Consider the following 23,289-nt stretch of genomic DNA (forward strand, 5'->3'; position numbering starts at 1 on the left):
GGGATGACAGCACCACAAACGAAACAAAGAGTTGTTACTTCGCACGTTTTCTCTCTTTGTTAAGGAATTTAACCCTGTGGTTTTTTTAATTATTATTATTATTCATTTTTGGAATATATAAATTACTTCAATTCAGGACCATAACAAAGGTCACGCTTCATTTCCTCTACACGGCTGAGGTTGGTTTGGATTAAGCTGGCCTTATGACAGCAAGGGCCCTTACTCTAAGGTAGCTCAAAGGTTTGATAAGGTGTAAGAGGGTGTCGAAGGTCTGATGTGGACCTCAGGGCTCTTCAAAACAAAAGAGACTACCCTTTACATTTGCAGTTCTCTTTTACAGAGCAGAAGGTCAGAAATGGATTGATGAAGAAAGGTGAAGGAAGACTTAAAAAAAGAAAAAAGAAGACCTATTAAACGACTCAGGTTGCACGTATACCGTGAGCAGTAATACTTTATGGAGCCATATACCAGAAAAAGTTGTAGTAGTAGTAACACTCACAGAGCGCGTCATGGTTTTTACTCATTGATTTCTGAAAGGCTCAAGATTCGGGTCACCATTTGTCATTTCCATTCTGATGCAAAGCATCCTGTTCAAGTTACAAGAATGAACCCGATTAATGACACTGGACATCCGGAGTAAAAGATCGTTTAACCTTCGCATGACCTAGATTTGCATTCATCCTTTGCAGCGTCGTGAATAATAATGTAATTCGGAGGTATTGTCTATTCACCGTCCTTCCGAAGTCTTTTCGTCATGCATAATCTGTTGAAATCAGTTATGTACTCACCTACGCACAAATATTGCTTTTTTTTTATTTAATTCTTTTATATATAAAAAAGACCATTGTCTTGTCGAGTAAACTTCCGATAGGTTAATTGTTCGTATTTCAAAGTGAATTTACGTAAGATAAAACTCGGTTTGTAGCCATGCTTTTGTTTTCATGTTTGTAGCGACCATCGCCTTCAGTTACCTAAATCCCTATATAAGAGTGCTGAATGGAGGTACAGCACTTTGGTCAGAACTTCGGTACTATACGTAACGTCCTTAGGGTCGCGATTTGTCGTCATTTTTAATTTTGCGGGGTGCAGTAGTCACTAAGGAAATAAATTACCGGTAACTATGGCGTTCTGAAGTAGCATTACGACACCTGGATTCACTTGGTTGAACATCCATAATGCTGCTAGAATGAATATTTAAGTCATATAAAAGATATTGGTACGTACCGAAGAATTACAAATTGTGACACATTAACTGTATACAAAATAAGCTGGCGTTCAGATAAATGAAGAACTTGCAATCAGAGACTCAGGAACGGTGGACACGAGTGGAAGTTTGCTACTGAAAACTAGAAGGGGCTCCAAAAATGCACACAGAAGGAGGAAAATTACAGGACCTTAGATATATGGAAGAAATTATTATTAAACGAAAATACTGCAAAGAGATTGGGATGCTGAAAAATTAAGATATTTACTCATTATAAAAGCGGTAGAGATGTTTACATTAGGATCATTATCTCTGTGGATAGAGAAATCATTTGAAGCAACACTGAAGGCTAATAAAATGAGGTAATGTGCATTTTAACGTGAACTTGAGGAAATGACAAAGACAACGAAGAGTTATGTCATTTATTCAGAAATCAACGAGTGTGTTATCAACGCCCATGTGAATCATGAGGTAACTATAGTATAAAGCTAATCAGCCGCCACTCACGCGCGACTGACTTCAAAGCAGTCATTTTAATGTACGCGTAAGTTTACCAAGTTCCCGGAAATTCCTTTCATTTCTCAACAGGAAAGTGTTAAATCTAAACTAAAAGAAGGGGGTTTGGGGTGTCCTACGTGCCACTTCGTGGAACACTTGTCAGACCATCTCCAACTAGCTGATAATCACCTACCATAATATTACAAGTAGGTCAAAAACTACGAATCTGCAAAACCTTCTTGGATTTCTATTCAGCGTATGTATTCGTAAGTGCACGAGAGTTCAGTTATCGGGATAACTTCAATAATTGTTAAGTGTTTTCAGTTATTATTATCAAGGAAATAAAATCAACAAGTATACGTTAAAACGTATTAATTTATAAACTATATCAGTTGTGTATTGTTGGCACCAGAGCTTATATATTATTTAGTTTATATTTTGTCGAACTGATATATATATGCATATATATATATATATATATATATATATATATATATGTGTGTGTGTGTGTGTGTGTGTGTGTGTATGTGTATGTGTATATATATATATATATATATATATATATATATATATATATTATATATATATATATATATATTCAGGAACAAGCTGAGCTCCTTCTTAAATAATATATATATATATATATATATATATATATATATATATATATATATATATATATATATATATATATATATTATTTAAGAAGGAGCTCAGCTTGTTCCTGAAAATTCAAAGCTTCACTATTTTTAATCCAGATTTTGTAATCCAATTATAGAGCATGATACAGTGGTGTTTTTTTTTTTTTTTTTTGGGAAATGTTACCGTAGTGTGAAGTGATGAAGATGAATGGTGATAACTGGATGAAGAAAACCCGCTGTTATATGCGTGTACATACGTACATTCCCCTTTTTTTTAAATTCAAGAAAGCTTCCGCTAATTTGATCAGTTGGACTGTTCAGCCTGACAGGTACATATAATTGTGGATTTTCTTCAATTATTATTATTATTTTTTTTTTTTTTTTTTTTTGCTCTATCACAGTCCTCCAATTCGACTGGGTGGTATTTATAGTGTGGGGTTCCGGGTTGCATCCTGCCTCCTTAGGAGTCCATCACTCTCCTTACTATGTGTGCCGTTTCTAGGATCACACTCTTCTGCATGAGTCCTGGAGCTACTTCAGCCTCTAGTTTTTCTAGATTCCTTTTCAAGGATCTTGGGATCGTGCCTAGTGCTCCTATGATTATGGGTACGATTTCCACTGGCATATCCCATATCCTTCTTATTTCTATTTTCAGATCTTGATACTTATCCATTTTTTTTTCCCTCTCTTTCTCTTCAACTCTGGTGTCCCATGGTATTGCGACATCAATGAGTGATACTTTCTTCTTGACTTTGTCAATCAACGTCACGTCTGGTCTGTTTGCACGTAATCACCCTATCCGTCCTGATACCATAGTCCAGAGATCTTTGCCTGATCGTTTTCTATCACTCCCTCAGGTTGGTGCTCGTACCACTTATTACTGCAAGGTAGCTGATGTTTCTTGCACAGGCTCCAGTTGGAGGGCTTTTGCCACTGAATCATGCCTCTTTTTGTACTGGTTCTGTGCAAGTGCCGGGCATTCGCTTGCTATGTGGTTTATGGTTTCATTTTTCGTATTGCACTTCCTACATATTTCCGTCTATCGTTCTTGAACATATCTGGTTCTTAGGGCCTGATCTTGTCCGCTGTTATCATTCCTTCAGTTTCCTTCTTTAGCTCTCCCCTCTGTAGCCATTGCCATGTGTCATCCCTGGCTAGTTCTTTAGTCTGTCTCATGTATTGTCCGTGCATTGGTTTATTGTGCCAGTCCTCTGTTCTGTCTGTCATTCTCCTGTCTCTGTATATTTCTGGGTCTTCGTCTACTTTTATTAGTCCTTCTTCCCATGCACTCTTTAGCCACTCGTCTTCACTGGTTTTCAGATATTGCCCCAGTGCTCTGTTTTCGATGTTGACGCAGTCCTCTATACTTAGTAGTCCTCTCCCTCCCTTCTTTCGTGTTATGTATAGTCTGTCCGTATTTGCTCTTGGATGTAGTGCTTTGTGTATTGTCATATGTTTCCTGGTTTTCTGATCTATGCTGCGGAGTTCTGCCTTCGTCCATTCCACTATTCCTGCGTTGTATCTGATTACTGGCACTGCCCATGTGTTTATGGCTTTTATCATATTTCCGGCGTTGAGTTTTGACTTGAGTATCGCCTTGAGTCTCTGCATATATTCTTTCCTGATCATGTCCTTCATCTCTTGGTGTTTTATATCCCCTTCTTCCATTATTCCCAGGTAATTCTTGTGTCCTGTCTCATCTTGGTTTTATATCCCATTTTCATTATTCCAAGTATTTGGTTCCGTCTCATCTATGTGTTTGATTTTGCTCATCTGGTAGCTTTATCCCTTCAGTTCTCGTTACTTTGCCCTTTTGTATGTTGACTAAGGCGCATTTTTTCTATTCCAAACTCCATCCTGAATGTCCCCCAGATACAATCCTTACAGTCTGGATTAGGGTATCTATTTCCTTGATGCTCTTACCATACAGCTTGATGTCGTCCATGAACATCAGATGGTTGATTCTGTTGCCTCTTTTCTTGAGTTGGTACCCGGGCATCCATCTTCTGTAGTACTTTTGTCATGGGAATCATGGCTACTACGAAGAGTAGTGGGGACAGTGAGTCGCCCTGGAAGATCCCTCTCCTGATATTAACCTCTGCTAGTCTTATTCCAGAGCTTGTAAGTATTGTATTCCAGTTGCGCATTGTATTTTTTGAGGAAGCTGATGGTGTTTTTCCTCTGCCCCATATATTTTCAGGCATTCTATTAGCCATGTGTGTGGTATCATGTCGAAGGCTTTCTTATAGTCTATCCATGCCATGCTTAGGTTGGTTTTCCTTCTCCTACTGTTCTTCATTACCATTTTGTCTATCAGGAGCTGGTCTTTTGTGCCCCTACCATTCCTTCTGCAGCCTTTCTGTTGGTGGGGATGGTGTTTGTCTCCTCTAGGTAGTTGTATAACCTTTCACTGATGATACCTGTTAGCAACTTCCACATTATTGGTAGGCAGGTGATAGGCCTGTAGTTACTGGCTATATTTCCCTTACTCTTGCCTTTTTGTACTAAGGATGTTTTTCCTGTTCCTGTGGTCATCCATTTTGGTGCATGGTGATTTGAGATACAATGCTGGAGTTGTTCTGCTATTCGTGGGTGTAGGGCCTTGAAGTTTTTGAGCCAGTATCCATGGACTTCATCGGGACCTGGGGCTTTCCAGTTTGGCATTTTCTTTAGTTGGTGTCTGACTGTGTCTGTCGTGATCTCTGTGAATCTTTGTTTTATTCTCCCTGTTTTCTTCTTCTCCTTGACTTGCTGGAGCCATGTTGCATGTTTGTTGTGTGATACCGGATTGCTCCATATGTTTTCCCAGAGTCTCTTACTTGGTTCGGCTTCAGGAATTTCTGGGTGGTTGTCTTCCCCTCTTAGTTGGCTGTATAGTCTTTTCTGGTTGGTTCCGAATTGTTTGATCTGTTGGTATCCCTTATTCCTGTTCGTGTACCGTTGGATCTTATGTGCTTTGGCCTTAAGCCTCTGTTTTACATCTTCTATCGTGTTGTTTAGTCCCCTCTCTTGTACTTTGTATTTCTCGTTGAGTTCCTCCCTTGTTTTCTTGCTTCTTAGCCTTTTTTCTGCCATCTCTTAGTTTACTCAAGTCAGATCTCATCACCATGATTTGCTTTTCCAGGCGCCTTTTCCAAGGAGGTTGCTGTTTTGGTGTCTGTTGGGTTGGTTGTGCTGGTGGTGTTGGTGTTCGAATCCCCATCAGTTCTGCTACTAATCTTGCTTTATTATTATTATTATTATTATTATTATTATTATTATTATTTTATTATTATTATTATATTTCAGTAGCATGTTCATGACTTCCTTTCAGTGATTAGAAACACTTTCCTTTTTGGCTATTTCAGTTTTTCCCCCCCACAGGATATTATTCTGTAAATTACGTCTTGTGTATATTTTTGTCGTCTTGCGTATGAACAAGGGAAGCCTCTCTGAAATTTAATCCCAGAATTATTACTATTTCGACCCATTTCTCGAACGTGGAAGGGAGAAACTAAGACGTAACGACCTAAGACATTTTTTGTTAGTTTATTTGTGCATTAACGTAACAGTGAAATGTTCCATTTTCTTACCAAAAATACTGAATGAATATCTTGAAAATGTATTTATCTATGTGTCCGTTGTATGTTAAAGACCGCTAGCGAATCCTCAGAACAGGCAAAACCGTTTTTATTTATTGCTTCCGGTGCCCTCGGTCAAATGGGACATCGTAAATCCCCCGAACAGCAACCTTCGATGTCAACCTGAGGAAGGTACTGTTATTTTAAACCAGCAAAGATCCTATCCTGTCATTTGTCATTTCTAGAGGCATTGTACCGACGCACTATGTTGAATAACCACTCACTTTAGTGACCAAGGAACCCCACTATCCCAGTCTTCCAACAGCCAGTTAAAAATCAGTCACTTGATGAATACTAGGAGAGTAGTTCGGCTTTTTAACAAATATTATTGCACTCCCTGACTTCGGTAGGCCGATGAAACCATTTGAGAATGGTGAGACAGTCCCATAACCTCACACTCCTTCATGTTATACTCCAGGCTATTGTGTGTGTGACCAACAATGAGAAATCCGATCCATTGTTCGAAAAATTGCAGATATCAATAGGATATTAATTTAGAATCCAAGTCGTGATTCTGTGAGTATAAAAACAAGTGTGTTCTTGTTGACCAAGTCCTCTATAAATTTGTACTTTAAATATTAAAGGAAACTGCTTATTCATGCTGAGAACTAAAATTGATTTGAATGCTTGCATCTTCTCGTGGGGTCAGATTAAAAAGAAAAACAAAACCCAGACCTTAATAGTTCATTTTTTGTCAGATGCATTTTTCCAAGACAAGGTAATTCATCCGCTTGCTTGTATGAAAGAGTTGTGAATTGTTCCAGTTTTGGGTTTAATTCCCTTTTTCTTGTTGTTTACTAGAGCCCCGAATGATAATTAATTTATTTAACTCCTGGAACCCAAGATAAATCCTTTGCCAGCTCCTAAGCAGTCACATCTATTACAGAGTTAATTAGGATGAGGGTTAATCGGTCAACCCTCTTGTAATGGTTAATTTGTTGACAATGGAAAATCAGACCTAATAGTATCTATACCCACCAAAAAGGCGACAGTTTGGTGAACATGAGAGGGATTAGCATATTCCCGTGTAAGTACCTGTGCATAAAGTTTACAAAAGAAATACTTTATTTGTTTAATTAAAGATTTTGACTGCGTACTGACTAGGGTGTAGCTCATTACAACACTTGAACCTGTAGGTTCAATTTACGAAACTAATACTGTACCGATTTGTTAATTAAGTAACCATTTTTAGGCCAGTTATGCATCTTATTTTAGGCGCCGTTTTCTTCACAATTTTAATTTTATATTATCAAGTCTTGTAAAAACTAAGCATTACTAGGTAATTACAGTTAATTTACTTAAGTACATGACATTACTACTTCACTTCCACTTTTGATATAAGAAAAGGTATGCATTGTTTATGATATTCAGGTGAGTGGATACTGCAGATTTCGTAAGTAGCGCAAATACTACTGCACTCTCCAAAAAGGGAGTGCAGCGTTTGAGAATATCTCATGCTGAGGTTTATATAATTAAGGTCTGTTAACTCATAACTGGATACTATGGAGGATAAGTCTTTACAATAAAGTTAACGAAACACTCGCCATCAGTCACTGCACACCGCAAGATTTCCAGATCGCGGAGTGGATATAGACAAGAGTACTTCCAAATTTTATGGATTTATCTGAAATTGATTTAAAGAAGCAAAGTAAATGCTTAGCCCTACATTACAAAATGTATGTAAGGTTTTTAAGGTTGTTTAGTGCATAGTTATGTAAGGCTTTTGACCTCTTCAACTGACTAATGATGAACTATTGCCTTTGCAACAACTACAAAGTTAGTCCGAAACTGAATGTCCTATAGTGTTATTAATTTTAGATGAATTTTTATGATAGGTCTTTATATGTAAGTCAACTAAATTTAGCAATGTAAATATACATTGAATATCATGCTTAAAGTCTTCATTTTTCCTAATGTCCATCAAATGATTCTTTAATTGCAGTTCAGCATTGGTAATATTTTTACATTTTATGTTTCCGTGAATCAAACTGAGTAAAGTGCATTGTGCCACGGTTTCATGCTCTTCAGAGGTCATTTACTCATTGATTGTCTTAGAATTTTTTAATTAATTGCTTTTTTCAGAACATTGCTTATGCTGTAATTTTCTTTATGGGAGAAGTGCTAGTACAGATTCCAAGTAGCCCAATTTTTACAACACTTTTCCTGTTTTAAGGTGTACAGGAATTTGTGAGAAAAGAAGTCAAACACATTCTATCGAAGGGGTTTTAAATCCCCAATGCAGATATGCTTACCATGATAGACTTGCCATTTAAGACTTCAAGTTAAAAAGAAAAGTGACACGTAACATTGTGATATTGTTTTTTTTTTATTGTGAGAAGCTACCATCATGAAACTTTCAAGACATGTAGTTGATTCATGAATAATTGTAAGGTACATGAGATTGCTGCTTGGTGTAAGATTAAAATAATTTCCTTACAAACTCCAAGTTATAATTGTGCTTATTATTAGGCACATATTAAGCATATATATATATATATATATATATATATACTATATATAAATATATATATATATATATATATAATTATATATATATATATATATATAATATACAGGTGTGATGCTTTCCTCCATGTCTACATTACAAAAGTAATCCGTTTAAATTCCAGTTACACGAAAGTATACCATAGCTGTTCGTAGCCCTCTGAGGTGTTGGCAAACTCTGTCCATGTCCACTTCATGTCAAGAAGGGAGTTCGTTTGCCCCTGCTTCTTCCTCAGTTATTGCTCTCTCTCTCTCTCTCTCTCTCTCTCTCTCTCTCTCTCTTTATATATATATATATATATATATATATTATATATATATATATATATATATATATATATATATTATATATGAAGTTTATTTATTTGTTTATACTGAGGGACCTGGGGCAACCCGGACAAGTTGTAAGGTCTGTAAGGTAAGGTCTACCTTGTTAACGATCATTCAAATTCAAAAGTTTATTGATATACATCAAATGGAGTGTAGCAGCATGCTGCTATACTCACCTACAAAATTCAAAAGATTTCAGGCAAATATCATAATAAATACGTAAATAAAAATAAAAAACTGTAATGAAAAGCAAATATTTTACATGAGAACTTAACTTTAACCCAATTTATACAAAAGCAAATGCCAAGCTATAATGCAAATTTTATACAAATTAATGTTTATATACTAAAGCAAATTTGCCAATAGGCAAAAGCCATACAAAACAAATACTATAACAAAAGTAAATGTTATATAAAAAGAAAAAATGTTAAGAATAGGTACAAAAATCAAGTTATAACAAAATCCTACTAAAGGACAGGCAAATAACTCAGTTATTTATTCCAAAATAAATTAGAAATGTTTCTTGACAATTTTGGAACATACATCATTTTTCAGAAATAACATACTTGATTTGTTACATCATATATTCTGGGGTTACGAAACTGATAATTTATTACATTCCATAACATAATGTTGTAAAGTATGTTTCCGTAACTCACCGCATAATTTACATTTAGAGTTTTCATTATCAAGTTATTTCCCCAATATTTCTTTATAGCCCAAAACGCAACCTCATTATTAAAGTATCTAGTTTAGACAGTGCCCTACCATATACAATATTGTTGTTTTCAGACACAAACAAATAGTGTCTCATGCTGACTACCATGTTTAAAATTTGTCGAATTTCAGCCGCTTCCCACAAAGACCTCTTGATTTTTAGCCCTTTTTTTTATTCTGCTCAGAGTCATTGTGCTTTCTGTATCGATATTATTTTTGTTTGTTGCATCCTTTGCCAAACTAAGTTAAATATCATGACTTAACGAACGAAAACAATACGATGGTGCTTGACTGCTAGTTAAGGAATCTCGTTTGTCCCTCGGCCAGTCAGGAGAACAAATAATTTGGGTGGTTGTGATTGGCTGAAAAAATGGAGGCGGTGCCTGTTCAAGAAAGAACCAAAAATACCGTCTTTGAAAATCAGCTTCCTGTCCGTCAGTTTTGTTTTCGTTGCTTGTTGCTGAGCATCAAACTTTTTTCTGTTTTGAATCAGGAGGTAAGATTTGAAGTGTAAATTATTCAAGAAATTAAATGTAATGTCATTTTCAACTGATCGAAACACTTTGTGATGCGTTTGACGTTTTGGGGATGTTGGTAGTTGTTTTATGACCTTATCTCGTTATGTTTGTGCCCACAGGAAGGAAATGCTTTATTGGGTTAACCAACCGTGACAGACAAAATGCCTTCATCTGCAGTCTGTTGTCAAGTTTTTGTAAATTTAATGGTTTATGAACCGGCTGTTGGAAGTCCAATATGATTCTAAGAAAAAAAAATTTAAAAGCAGTATTTGGGTTGCTTAAGAACTTATCGTTGTTTTAGGGGGATAGACTCTTAACTAATTCCCAGGGGCTAGTACCAAACACGGCGAAATACATTTGACGCCCCAATCCCAAGTGGCTGTCGTATTCGCGGGAACGTTCCTTATTAGTATTCAGTTCTTGATTGGCTCCTCTGTCGATTTCTGGTAACTCATCCGGAAAAATAACTGCAAATGAGCTTAGTTTTAACTTTTGTTTTGAAGGTAATTTGTCCATTATGGATACGACCTTTATGCTTTCACGGCCGAGTGTTGTTTAATAGCTATGGTGACTTATACCGCATATAGTCAGGAGAGGGTCATCTTGAATAGTCTAACGGAGAACTTTATAGTCGCGTCATGATAGATAAAATTTTTAGGGGGTTTGTTCAATCGAAACTGATGTACCCAAGCCGGCCGTAAGCTTACTTTTTCAGTTGCATAAGTGTAGTCAACTTCTTCCTGAGGTTTAAGGATTGGAAAGAGTAAAAATTAAAATTTGCTTTTACCCCGTGCTGTGAATGTAAAGTAAGTATTGCTGGTGAGAAGAGTGAATTAAGCTCGGTACAGACATGACCATTTTTTTTTTAAATAAGTTTTTTTTATTTTTATAATTCTTTTAGCGTTTCCTCGTCAGTATCGTAGAGCTCAATGGTATTTCTACAGAAGCAATCCGCTGTGGCTTAGACTATGGCAATTGACTGATTCCTATGTTATTTTAGTTACTGTACAAGATTTAAAAGTAATATCCATTCGGCCGGCTGTAACTAAGCAGTAATTGACCTTTGAAAGTTACATAATAGCCGCACCAAACTCAAAGGTATATTAAAGTTTTAGTTCCAACCAAACGAAAAAATATTCCTTACAACCCTTGTAAAGCAACTAAAATAACATAGAAAATTGTCAATTGCCATAGTCTAAGTCACCGAAGAACGGTCCTATAGGAAGGTACCAAGTATTCGTTACGGTGAAGGAGATGTAACACAGCCGCCATGTTTAAATTCCCCAACCACCACGGAGCCATATGTTCACTAAGGGGGGAGGGCGGGGGGTGTAACGCACAGGGGGAGGGAGGGCGGGGTAAGGTGGAAGGTACGAGTTGTCTTAGCAGCACCCCACTGAATAGTAACATACCTTGGCGCAACTTTCGGCGAAAGCCTAACACTCACTTTCCTAAAACATAATAATTAAGAATAATGTTTGGACCTTACCTTAAAGGGGTGGAGGGTACAAAGCAGCAGCTGCTTTTAAGAATGCGTGGAGGCGGGTCTTGGGTTCCTCAAAATGCAGCTTGAAATAAGCAACAGCCAAGTACCCGACGAAGTTATACATTCTCCTCCCGTATCTTGGAGTTGACTGAATGGGGGCAAAAGACCTGCTTTCTCAGGAGGCCGTGGTCCTGGCAAAAACCGATTAGTCGATCATAATTACCTGAGTAAAAGGCAGAAAAATCTTTGTAACTAAATGTAAATGTGGGATGGGTTCAAAATATGAAATAATACAAATACATATATAACGGGCCCAGGAGGGGGTGGATTTAAGTCCTGGGTGGTAAATGTGTATAGGTCCTAAGTTGTTTTAATAAATACAAAAGACCAAATTAAACATAGGTTAGCATATAACAAAACTAATTAAAGCTTGTAGGGGATGTTGCCTGACCAGGGGGGTGTTGGGCCTGCTGTAACCCCCCTTAAAGAACCAAACCAACCTAGCAGGGGATGTAACCTTACCTAGTAGGGAACTTAACCTAGTAGGCAATGTTGCCTGACCAGGGGGGCTTTGCCCCCAGTACCCCCCCTTAAAGCCTAACTTAACCTAGTAAGGAATGTAACCTAACCTAGTAGGGAATATTGCCTGACCAGGGGGCTTCGCCCCCCGTACCCCCCTTAAAGGCCTAACCTAACCTAACCTAGTAGGGAAATACTAGGCCTAACGTAAACCTAGTAAGGAATGTAACCTAACCAACCTAACCTAGTAGGAATATTGCCTGACCAGGGGGGTACCCCCCCTTAAAGGCCTAACCTAACTAGTAAGGAATGTAACTAACCTAACCTAACCTAGTAGGGAACATTGCCTGACCCAGGGGGGCTTCGCCCCCCCGTACCCCCCCTTAAACCCCCCCAAAGGCCTAACCTAACCTAGTAAGGAACGTAACCTAACCTAACATAGTAGGGAAATATTAGGCTAACGTAACCTAGTAAGGAATGTAACCTAACCACCTAACCTCGTAGGGAATATTGCCTGACCAGGGGGGCTTCGCCCCCCCCGATACCCCCCCTTCCCCCAAAGGCCTAACCTAACCTAGTAAGGAATGTAACCTAACCAACCTAACCTAACCTAGTAGGGAACATTGCCTGACCAGGGGGGCGGGGCTTCGCCCCCCCGCCCCCCCTACCCCCTTAAAGGCCTAACCTAACCTAGTAAGGAACGTAACCTAACCCAACCTAGTAGGGAAATACTAGGCCTAACGTAACCTAGTAAGGAATGTAACCTAACCAACCTAACTAGTAGGGAATATTGCCTGACCAGGTGGGCTTCGGGCCCCCCATTTTTCACCCCCCCTTAAAGGTACCAAACCTAGTAAGGAATGTTAACTAACCAACCTAAACTAACCTAGTAGGGAATATTGCCCTGACCAGGGGGCCTTCGCCCCCCCAACCCCCGTTAACCCCCCCAAGGCCTAACCTAACCTAGTAAGGAATAAACCTAACCAACCAACCTAACTTAAACCTAGTATATTGCTCGAACCAGGGGGTCGCCCCCCCCACCCCCCCGTATTAAAGGCCTAACGTAACCTAGTAAGGAATGTAACCTAAACCTAACCTAACCTAGATAGGGAATATTGCCTGACCATGGGGGTTTCACCCCCTGGTCCCCCCACCCCCCCTTAAAGGCCTAACTAACCTAGTAAGTAATGTAAACCTCACCAAACCTAACCTAGTAGGTTAAACCAAGTAGGGCCAGTAACCACCCCCCCCCCCCCCCCCCCCGGTATCCACCCTTGAAGAACTAACCAACCTAGCCTAACCGGGTAACCCCCTTCAAGGAAGTAAAACTAGTAGGTAAACCAAACATATAACAAACTAAACCTAAGGTATGTTGCCTAACCGGGGGATGGGATTTGGCCCCCCAGTAGGTAAAATGACATATAAACCTAACTTTGATGGGTGTGGAAGTGTTGTAAAATGTAAAAAGTAACCATACATAACTGCGTAATAGTAAGGAAACTGGAAGGGAGGTGTAAATTGTAATGTCTGTAAAAGTGTATAATGGAATATATTGAAATGTAGGTTTTATCAAGAATAATGGCAAACTATCTATTTAAAAATTTAGTATATTGAACATGTAGGTTTTATAATAACTAATGGCAAACTTTAATATAGGTATTGGTATCGGTGAGAAATGCATTGTAAATGGTGTAACGTAAAGAAGCCAGTAGTGAATACTGGAAAGGGGAGGGATTGACTTGTGTATAAATGATATAGGGAGTGTGTATGTAATATGCAACGCAATGTGCAATTTCACGTAACAGGTAGGTAGGTAGGTAGGTATCGAAACGTCCTAAAACTGAGTTCTATATCAACACGTAGGCATTTTTAGGTGTCTGTCCTCAATTATAACATAATATTTCAAGTTATATATGGTGAAATGATTAGGTGGGGATATTTCAAAACAGTTATTATACAAATACTATGGAAAAATGAAAAGGAATAAACACTAGAATTCACATAAACATGTTTTAATAAACAAAATAGCTAAATGCTTTTATGTAACTCAACGTATGGTTATCAGCCAGGGTTCCCAGATGACACCACTACCAACCAGCCAAAGTCTACCATGAAACCAGCCAAAATCCCGCCAAATGGTAATCCAAACCAACCCAAATAACCGGCAAATATATGTGCGTTATATCTATCTTTATAAATGCATATTTTTTATCATATATATGCTTGTATAGCGGCGGCATCATAGTTTTAGTTAGATTAATATAAACACTAATATAAGAATGCAGGAAAAAAACGGAAGAATGAATTGAAATTTTGAAATGAGGCTCGTTCCCTGAGAATCCGGCAGCCTGTTTTGTGGTCATCTGGTGTGTGTGATTTTTATTTTAATTCCATCTACATATTTTGCTTAAATGTTACCAAGTTTTTACTGAAAACCTATTCAAATTCCCCAGATTTTCCTGAAAACCTTCAAAAATTCCCAATCTGGGGAGAGATTCCTCAAACGTGGGATCAGTGTTTAGCTCAAATAGAAAGTGTTTGAAAACCAGCCAAAATACCACTAACCAGCCAAAGTGAATTTTTACCCACCAAATTAGGAAAAAAAAGCCAAATTTGGTGAGAAACTGCCAAATCTGGGAACCCTGTTACCACCCAATCCTTCACTCAGTCCGGTAGCAATGTAGGGTCATACTGTAACGTGTTTGGCTAAATACATATATCCCTCCCGTAAACCCCCATTTCTTTCCTCACTAAGAAGTCCGAGTTTAGGACCAAAAGCTCCCTTACAGTTAGCGCATGCGCAGTAGCATTAGCGCATGCGTAGTTAGGATTCATTGTGTTGTGGTAGTAGTGGTAGTAGACAAATATGGATGTGGAACGGCTCCACTATAGCTAGTTTTTGTTATTCTTATTTCCGCCTGTATTTCGTGTTTTTAAAAGTGATAAATGTGGGAAATACCACAATAACACGGCAAAATCTCCCCCCAAGTGGTTTCTCCCCACCCAAAACCCCGGTTCCCACTGGGGTCCCCCTTACCAGTAGATAGAGTTGGGGTTTTGTCCCCACCAAAAACCCGGTTCCCAATGGGAATCCCCTTTACCGTAGGATAGAGTTCAAAGGTAAATTTTAGAGTCGTCCGAATAAATATTACTTCAAATTCTTGCTCAGGAGGTAAAACTGCATAGAAAAACTGCAACTGCCATACTCTGGGCCGCCGCGGATAGGTACACTAGATCTACCATATAGCCCAAAGATGAGGCAAGGGGAATTTTGGGGTTTTATATAATCTAAGGGTGATGGTCCCTACCTTGGCGGGATCCCATCTGGCCGTATACCCTTTCTCCCGAAACACACACCCGTGTCCCTCTTGGTGAAATACAGGGCACCTGGTACAAACTGTCCTATGGGACCTTCCTTTAGTGTTAGATGTATTGTATTCCTTAAGTTTGGGTGATACAATGCTGGGGTTCATCTGTAGTAGGATGTACAATGCTTGCGCTCGGCCTGAATGGTAATTCTTCAGAAGCAATCCGCGCTGGATATAAAAATAATCACCTACATGGAAAGAGCATGTGAAAAGCAATATAAAAAGTATAGTCATTACATGAGAGATTGAACGGGGTGGAATTAAATGAGCTTGATAAGTTTTTACCTCGAATTTTTCCTAAGTCGGGAGAGGTGTTTTCCTCTACGGTAATGTTTACTTTTAATGAGCCCTCTAACTTACTTGCTTACGCAAACAAAAGCAGTTCCAGTTACTCATTATTCGGTGAGAGGTGTGACATCGTTCTGACGTCATGGGTTTCATAACCAATTACGAACGACTTTAGTCGAAAACTGTGTTTCACTAGCATTTCAGCGGAGTAATAAAGTTAGCTGTCCAGTGTCCACTGGTATCCTTGTTTGACTGAATACTCGAAAAATGAAGCAAAAACTGGCATTTTGTCTTCCTGTAGCTATGGCAGAGGTAGTGGCTGGCCCTTCTGGCATTAATTTTGACAGAGACCTTCGATTTCCTACCGATTGTTTGCAGTGCAATGTGGGTTACGGTGAATTTTATCATTATTTGTCTAGTGGTGGTGGTAAAGAAGTTGTGATTGAATATGCTCAGAGACATAATTTAAATCTTCAGCCAAAAAACTGCGAGTGTTGTGGAGCTATTTGTCGGACCGACTACAACAGGAACGCCTTTGGGTGTGATCGTTCTGTAGTGACGAAAAGGACGTCGGCGTAAGCGATGCGACACCCAATCTATCTGCCACGCCACGGTAATTACTGTAAACCCTGTGGGTAGCGCGCGCAGCGCAACATTACCTCTTGCCGTACATGCCGTGCTTGCCAAGACTCTTTAAATTTGCGGATAAGGCGCGAAGCGCCGTTCCACTACGGCCTTACTGACAGCACACACAAATCGATGGTCGCCAATATGTAGTCGCTCCTTACTTTGTTTCTTGTTGTTTTGGTATCGCCGCCATATTGGCTTTGGTGGTGGTCCGCCGATTTCGGTCGGCGGTCGAGTGGGCCCGCGAATCAGTAGGTGCTCCCAATTATTATTATTGCTGCAAAGCACTCCTTTCTGGTTGTTTTGCGTAAGAAAATAAGTTAAGAGGGCTCATTAAAAGTAAACATTACCGTAGAGGAAACACCTCTCCCGACTTAGGAAAAAGGTTCGAGGTAAAAACTTATCAAGCTCATTTAATTCCACCCCGTTCAATCTCTCATATAATTAATGACTATGCTTTTTATATTGCTTTTCACATGCTCTTTCCATGTAGGTGATTATTTATTATTTCCAGTGCGGACTGCTTCTGAAGAATTACCAATTTCTCGCCAAACATATAAATCATATATTTTTCAGACTGCTTATGTCAGGTTTTACATATATCTTAACCAATGTTAGTGGTGTGATTTTTCCCCTCTACATCTGGATGTAAACTTCGGGATCCCAGTTGAAAGTTTTTAGTTTGGTGGAAAAACAAAACTGTAGGTTGCAGAGACAGGAATGATTTATGATATGTAAATAGTAATGAAATAGGGAGAAAGTTTTAGATAAGTTTTAATCATTCATTCCGTACATTTTAATATAGAATAGCTTGGTAGATCTAGGTAATAACTGTGCGTCGGGTATTTATTTGGAAATTAGTTTCCTATAGTATTTGGGTTGCTTATTAAGAATTTACCTTTATTTTTGGGGTCGACTGGTAAATTAAACTCCAAGCCACTGTTAATAACCTCCAGGGGCTAGTACTAAACACTGCGAAATACATTTGACGACCCAATCCTTGGTGGCTTTCGTATTCGCGGTAACGTTCTTTGCAGTACGTGCGGAGTTATTGACTAGAATTACCAAATTAAAACCCAAGTGAGTACTGTAGCCCGAACACGTGACTTCTGCCAGCGAGATGTTCTGATACGAACTCCGTCGTGAATAGTTAGCCTCGGATTTGTCAAACTGCAATAATTGGTTATTTACAATGTGGCTCTGCGAACCAGTCAGCAATTATGATTAAAATAACTTTATTGCTTTGTATTAAAGACGCGTTACATTGGAGGCAGAGATTCGAAATCAGTGCATTGTACGAATAACAGAAATTTAAACGAACTAAATAAAATGCCAGCGCTGTATATATATCCCCAAGACATTCCTAAGTGCAAGCATCAGGAAGGCCAATATGGGGTTACTTTGATCAATAATGGGACTGGGTAAGTGTAACGGAGAGTAGGAAAACTTATTTACTACACAGGTACAAAATAGTATGTCGGCTTAAGCATTAATACCAGACTGCAGCTGAAGATATCAGTTCAGCTTGGAAAATTGATTGGATTTGATACTTAAGTATAATATGAGGTCAATATGATAAGTAACTTTTTACATATTTGAAATAAAGCACTATTGAACTAAACTATGTACACCTAGATGGAGCCACATCGAATAGTTAATTTGTGGCTTCGGTTTCAAAATTCATACACAAGTACAATGCAGGGCCCTTGGTTTTACACTTACGGCGTTGCCCTCAACACTTTGGAATGGTTAGCATCTAATTCCTGGATGTTGTATCCACCTTGGGATTCGTTTTCTCGAAAAATCCGTGGACTTTTATTTTGTGGGGGTTGTTGACCTTTATGAAAGCTGTCTTTGTGGTATTTCGATGTGAAACACGAGTTCTACGATCCTTTGCCATTACAGTTTCAAAATTTCATTCCTTGGAAACTGTGCAAGGTCTGTAGGGATTATGAACAAATTACTCCTATTCCCTAGTATAATAAAGACTGAATGCAGCTTTGTATTAAGTATCATTGACATCTCGGGTCATCATGTCTCACGACATAAACGAGAGTAATAGATTCTTTAAGTAGAGTATAAAGGCTATGAAATACTCTGAGGTACTACTTAGTTATGAGCATTTCCCATCAGAAACGTTAGCTTATGTAGACGTTTGATGAATGACAATTCTTATGATATGCAGTCCATAGTGACAAACAAATGGATATAATTAAAGTTGTATCATACTGCTGTAAAGCACTGTGAATATCATAGTTTTTTGATAAAGGTAGCTTTTTATTACTGTGAAGGGCAGTCGTAGTAATCAATAGTTTTAAATTTGCAACAATAAAAAGTATGGAATTGCAGTACACAGAAGCATCCTGATCCAACATATCACAAACCCTACGTGATCAGGGGGCCTATTGTTTCCCCACTGCCCCCCCCCCCCCTTCCCCCCCCCCCCCCAACCCCGAAAAAAAATTTATACGCATATGGATTTATATTTGGTTTAAATAAACATCTTAAGGTAAACATTAAGTTCGTCAAAAGACCAAAATCTAGAGAAGTGCGTGTTTAAATATTTTTTAAATTGAGAAGTTGGATACCTTCATTTAAGACTTTCTCTGCCAAAAACTGTTTGGGTTAACTTATTGAGGATTCTTCATTAACTACACTGACACCATGTGTGATAATTGCAATGCAGCAACGTAAAAGATTATTTTAATTTCTTAGAATTAGCAGCTCTTACGGGAATAAAAGTCAAAAGCGCCACGGCCATGAATTAACAGACCGTTAAATTTAAAATTACACGGTAACCCCATTTAGTGGGATAGAACATTTGTGAAAGCTTGAACAAAATTCAGAAATTCCAATAAAAATTTTGACACTAAAGCTATTTCTACATTCTACCAATTTTGGTGCGATAGGAAACATCATGGAATTTCAGTCTTGAATTTGTGGTAATTTGTATAATTTACATTGTACCTACATTCTTTTTGAAATGCCATACTAGATGTAAAGGTTTTCGTTAAATTTTATATTAAGTAGAAAATTATTCAGTGAATTTTCCGTCAAACATGACTTACTGTATTTTGAATTTTGTTACAGGTACAGCTTGAGTTGAGTTTCAGGAGTTAGACTGGTTATTTAACAAGAGATCTCAAGAACTCAACTGAGAGTAGTAAATAGAAGATTTTTCGGTAAGAGATCATCAATCATCTGCACTAAATGTCTTGTTTGCCCTCTTGCCTACACATTTTCTGTTTTCGTCTCAGGCTTCCCAAACCATAAATAGTACTTATCCAATAAGAGTGGCTCTTGCAACCCTTCTGGTTTACAGTGGAGTACAGCTGACACATCTCAGACTCTTCTCCCTGAGATGGAGATGGGCAAAGGACGCATCTAAACCACCTCGATCTCCATTTAATTAAAATTGCTAATTCATGGGTGCTGCCTTGTTTAAAGAACATAAACGTTAAGTCAGTGGTGGTTTTATTTTACTAGGTTAGTTATATGAATGAATACTGGCGCTAACAAATTACAGAACATGTCATTTATTGTTCAGTTGGTAGCTATGTGAAAGGTTAACTTGTTCCATTCAGTTCTCAAACCAGAATTAATCATTAAGCATTTAGTAAGTAACATAATCTCTTAATAAAACCATATCGCAAAGTGTATTAGGATTTGAGTGGACAGGACGTTAAATTGTCAGGGCCTTATCAACTGTAACATATGAGCAACTCTTAGTATTTAAGATAGTTTTCCAGTTCCAAGAAGGATACTGTAAACATGAGTCCAGACAAATCAAAATTTTTACTCAGTTTTCACAAGAACTGCGTTTGCCACATGGCCATTTGCTAAATTCATTCATTTTTGTACTTGTGCACTAGTGTTATTGCCAGATTCACCCATTTTACTTCGTCTCAAATCATGAGAGGTGGTCGCATACACTTGGCCAACAAGAAAAAAGCCTAGTATATACTCTTATTAAAATACAGTAATTTTCATTTCATAAGGTGTCAATTGCAAATCTTAATTATCCACATACCAAGGAAAAGCCTTCTCTATGTACCCTGTAGGATGGTAGTGCCATTTGTGCATCTCACAGAGTGCACTGTAGGCACTAAGGTTCTTTGCAGCTTCCCTTCGCCACTAGCTGCAACCCCTTTTAATTCTTTTTACTATACCTCCATTCATATCCTTTTTCTCCCATTTTACTCTCCACCCTCTTTTAAAAATTGTTTAAACATTATTTTCAATGCTGAATGGTCTCATAGGTCGTAGAACTTGGGCCTTGGCCCAAATTTTGTATTCCAATTTAAATGCCTTCTCTGTGTAGCAATTTGATGTTCATACTGATAAGAATGTAATCTGTAATCCTAAATGTTCTGGGACTGTCTAATCCCGTTATAGTTCAAAGAAACTCAAGGTAATGAAAATCACTTTATAGTCCGCATAGGGAGCAGATAGATAGGGCAGGTTGGTTAGTTATTTTGGCTAGATCGGATACTGAGTGGATTGTTACTCAAGGTATGAAATCACTTCTAGTCCGCATAGGGAGCGGATAGATAAGGGCAGGTGGTTAGTTTTTATTTTTGGCTAATCAGGATACTGAGTGGATTGTTGCCAGAAAATCCGGTTGAAGTTAGTCTAGTTGTTGGCTTAAGGTAGGACAGTTAGCCCATCGATTCAGGTGTGATAAGTCACTGGATCAATGTTAGACTGCTAGTCTCAATAGGTTGTAGTAATATTTGGTTGGTTAGTAGAATGAGATAATATTGTTTAGGCAGGACCAAGATCAAATGTAATCAGATAAGATTGGTTTATTAGTGAATGACTTAGGTAAAGATTTAAATGTCAGGTTGGACGAAAGATAATTTTTTAAGTTAATAATTTATATACTAATTTGTTGATCTGGATAATGGTGACATTTGGTAAGACTTAGAACATAAGTTATAATTACTATTTCCCATTGCTATAATAAGACAACTATGTTAACTTTCCAACATCCAAATATTAAAGGCTACATAGTAATCTCAGCTTGGTGGAGGACAAATAGAGTTGGTAAGTTTAAGTATTTGGGATCCTTTGTTAATGCTGGAGGTAGTATGGAAGAAGTAAAACATCAGGTACAGGCTGGCTGGAACAACTGGAGAGCAGCCTCTGGAGTTCTTTGTGACAAAAGAATACCGCTGAGGTTAAAAATAAATTTCACAAGACAGTGGTAAGAACAGCATTGTTGTATGGTACTGAAACAGCAGACATGAGAAAGAGAGAAGATGGATGTGACAGAAATGAGAATGCTTAGGTCGATTTCAGGGGTGACATGAGAGGATAGGATCAGAAATGAATACTTAAGGTGGTGGAAGTATCAAAGAAAGTGCAGGAGGGGAGGCTGAGATGGTATGACACCTGTTGAGGAGAGATGAGGACCACTCTAGGAGACATACTATGGGGATGGAGGTTAAAGGAAGAAGAAGAGGGAGACCAAGAAAGAGATGGAAGGACTGTGTGAGAGGAGACTTACATGAGAAAGGAGTTGCTGAGGCAGAAGCGCAGGATAGAAATGAATGGAAACGGCTCATCCAAAACGGCAACCCCATATAAAAATGGGAACCAGCTGGGAAGAAGACTACTAATCTTCACCAGTAGGGTATATGCATCCCGTTTCTTAGGAAATTAGGTTTTACTTGTTTTTATTAATTTTTTTATCACTAATCCTTAGTATTTTCTTGTCATTTGCGTAGTTTATTTAATTTATGGTAGAATAGGTCAGTCAGTGGGTAAAATTTAAATACATTCGTCAGCAGGCTAGATATGATACTGTAAAGAAAGTGTTAAGGCAGGATAAGGTAATTACTGTTTTAAAGTAAAATATGTATGGCGGTTATTTCTTGAGGCCTGGCAAATTAATAAATGGTTTACAGTCGTTCAAGTTAATCAGTGGACTGAGATAAGACAGGTTGGTCAGGGAAGTGGTGTTCGGAGGAAGTAGAATTGGTAATTTTGTTAACGTAGGATAGTGAATCAAAGGATTAAGCGAGGCTCTTTCAAGGCACTTGTGTGACCCCAAACGCTGAGCAAATACCTTTTTATCCATTTAAAACAAAGAAATTATGTAACGCTCTTAAGACATTATTTGATTAAATTTTATTCAGTTTTAAATGCACACTGTAGGCATCAATTTTATGATTTTTTTAATGATAGTTTCTAAGGTCATTTTTGTTATTGCGGTTCTGACAGCACTACATTTTTATGATTCTCTAAATAAATGGTTCTTCTAGCTTCAAAGGTCGATGTCCCCTTGGTTAGTCATTAGTTAAATTTAGGCTGGGTTAATCAATGAATTAAATAATTTAAGTAAAAGGTAACTGGCGACCTCACATAAGTCATACGTGGTAGTTAGATATGCATAGTCAGTGATTGTCACTTTCTTCAGATGTTATTTGGCAACAGTGTCTTATGCCATTTATTGGCACATCATATACATATTCTTCAATTGTAGTGTTACACGAAAACGTGCCGTGTTAATACGTTATTTCTTTTCACAGGATTGAAAGGAGTTCTTGAATCGAAGAAAGTATACTCTATACTCTCCTGTCTATACTTCCTCCTGCTCTTCAAGGGATGATTTTCCATATTTGTGAACCCTATTGGTTTAGTGCCATGCTGAAGAAACACAATTCATTTTTGAAGGCGTAACCATAAGTTCCCACCAAAAAAAAATTTTGTTAATGAAACTGTGCTTCCAGTGTCTACCAAAGGCTAAATGATTTACAGTAGCTACTGATCTTCTACTATGAGATTCAGGGCCTCTGTAACACGGTTTTTTGGACTTTGCTCCTTGTCAAAGCATCGGATGTAGCTTAAAGTTGACATATGTATATTTTACAACCACACACAAATTTTGTCAGCATTATCAATAACCTAAACCCGATAGTTTTAATTTTTATAGAGTAAAAATGATCTAGCCGACGCCATGGCCA

General features: G+C 38.1%; 1 long non-coding RNA gene across 1 annotated transcript; it reads left to right on the forward strand.

Moving 5' to 3' along the window:
• The first annotated feature begins 9,938 nt into the window (after positions 1 to 9,938).
• LOC135220215 (uncharacterized) lies at positions 9,939 to 22,903 on the forward strand. The gene is made up of 3 exons (XR_010315608.1): positions 9,939 to 10,011; positions 19,412 to 19,503; positions 22,855 to 22,903. It is a non-coding gene; the product is annotated as an uncharacterized LOC135220215 (long non-coding RNA).
• The last annotated feature ends 386 nt before the right edge of the window (positions 22,904 to 23,289 follow it).

This window comes from Macrobrachium nipponense, chromosome 1, assembly GCF_015104395.2.
Source record: "Macrobrachium nipponense isolate FS-2020 chromosome 1, ASM1510439v2, whole genome shotgun sequence".
In the NCBI taxonomy this organism is placed as follows: domain Eukaryota; kingdom Metazoa; phylum Arthropoda; class Malacostraca; order Decapoda; family Palaemonidae; genus Macrobrachium; species Macrobrachium nipponense.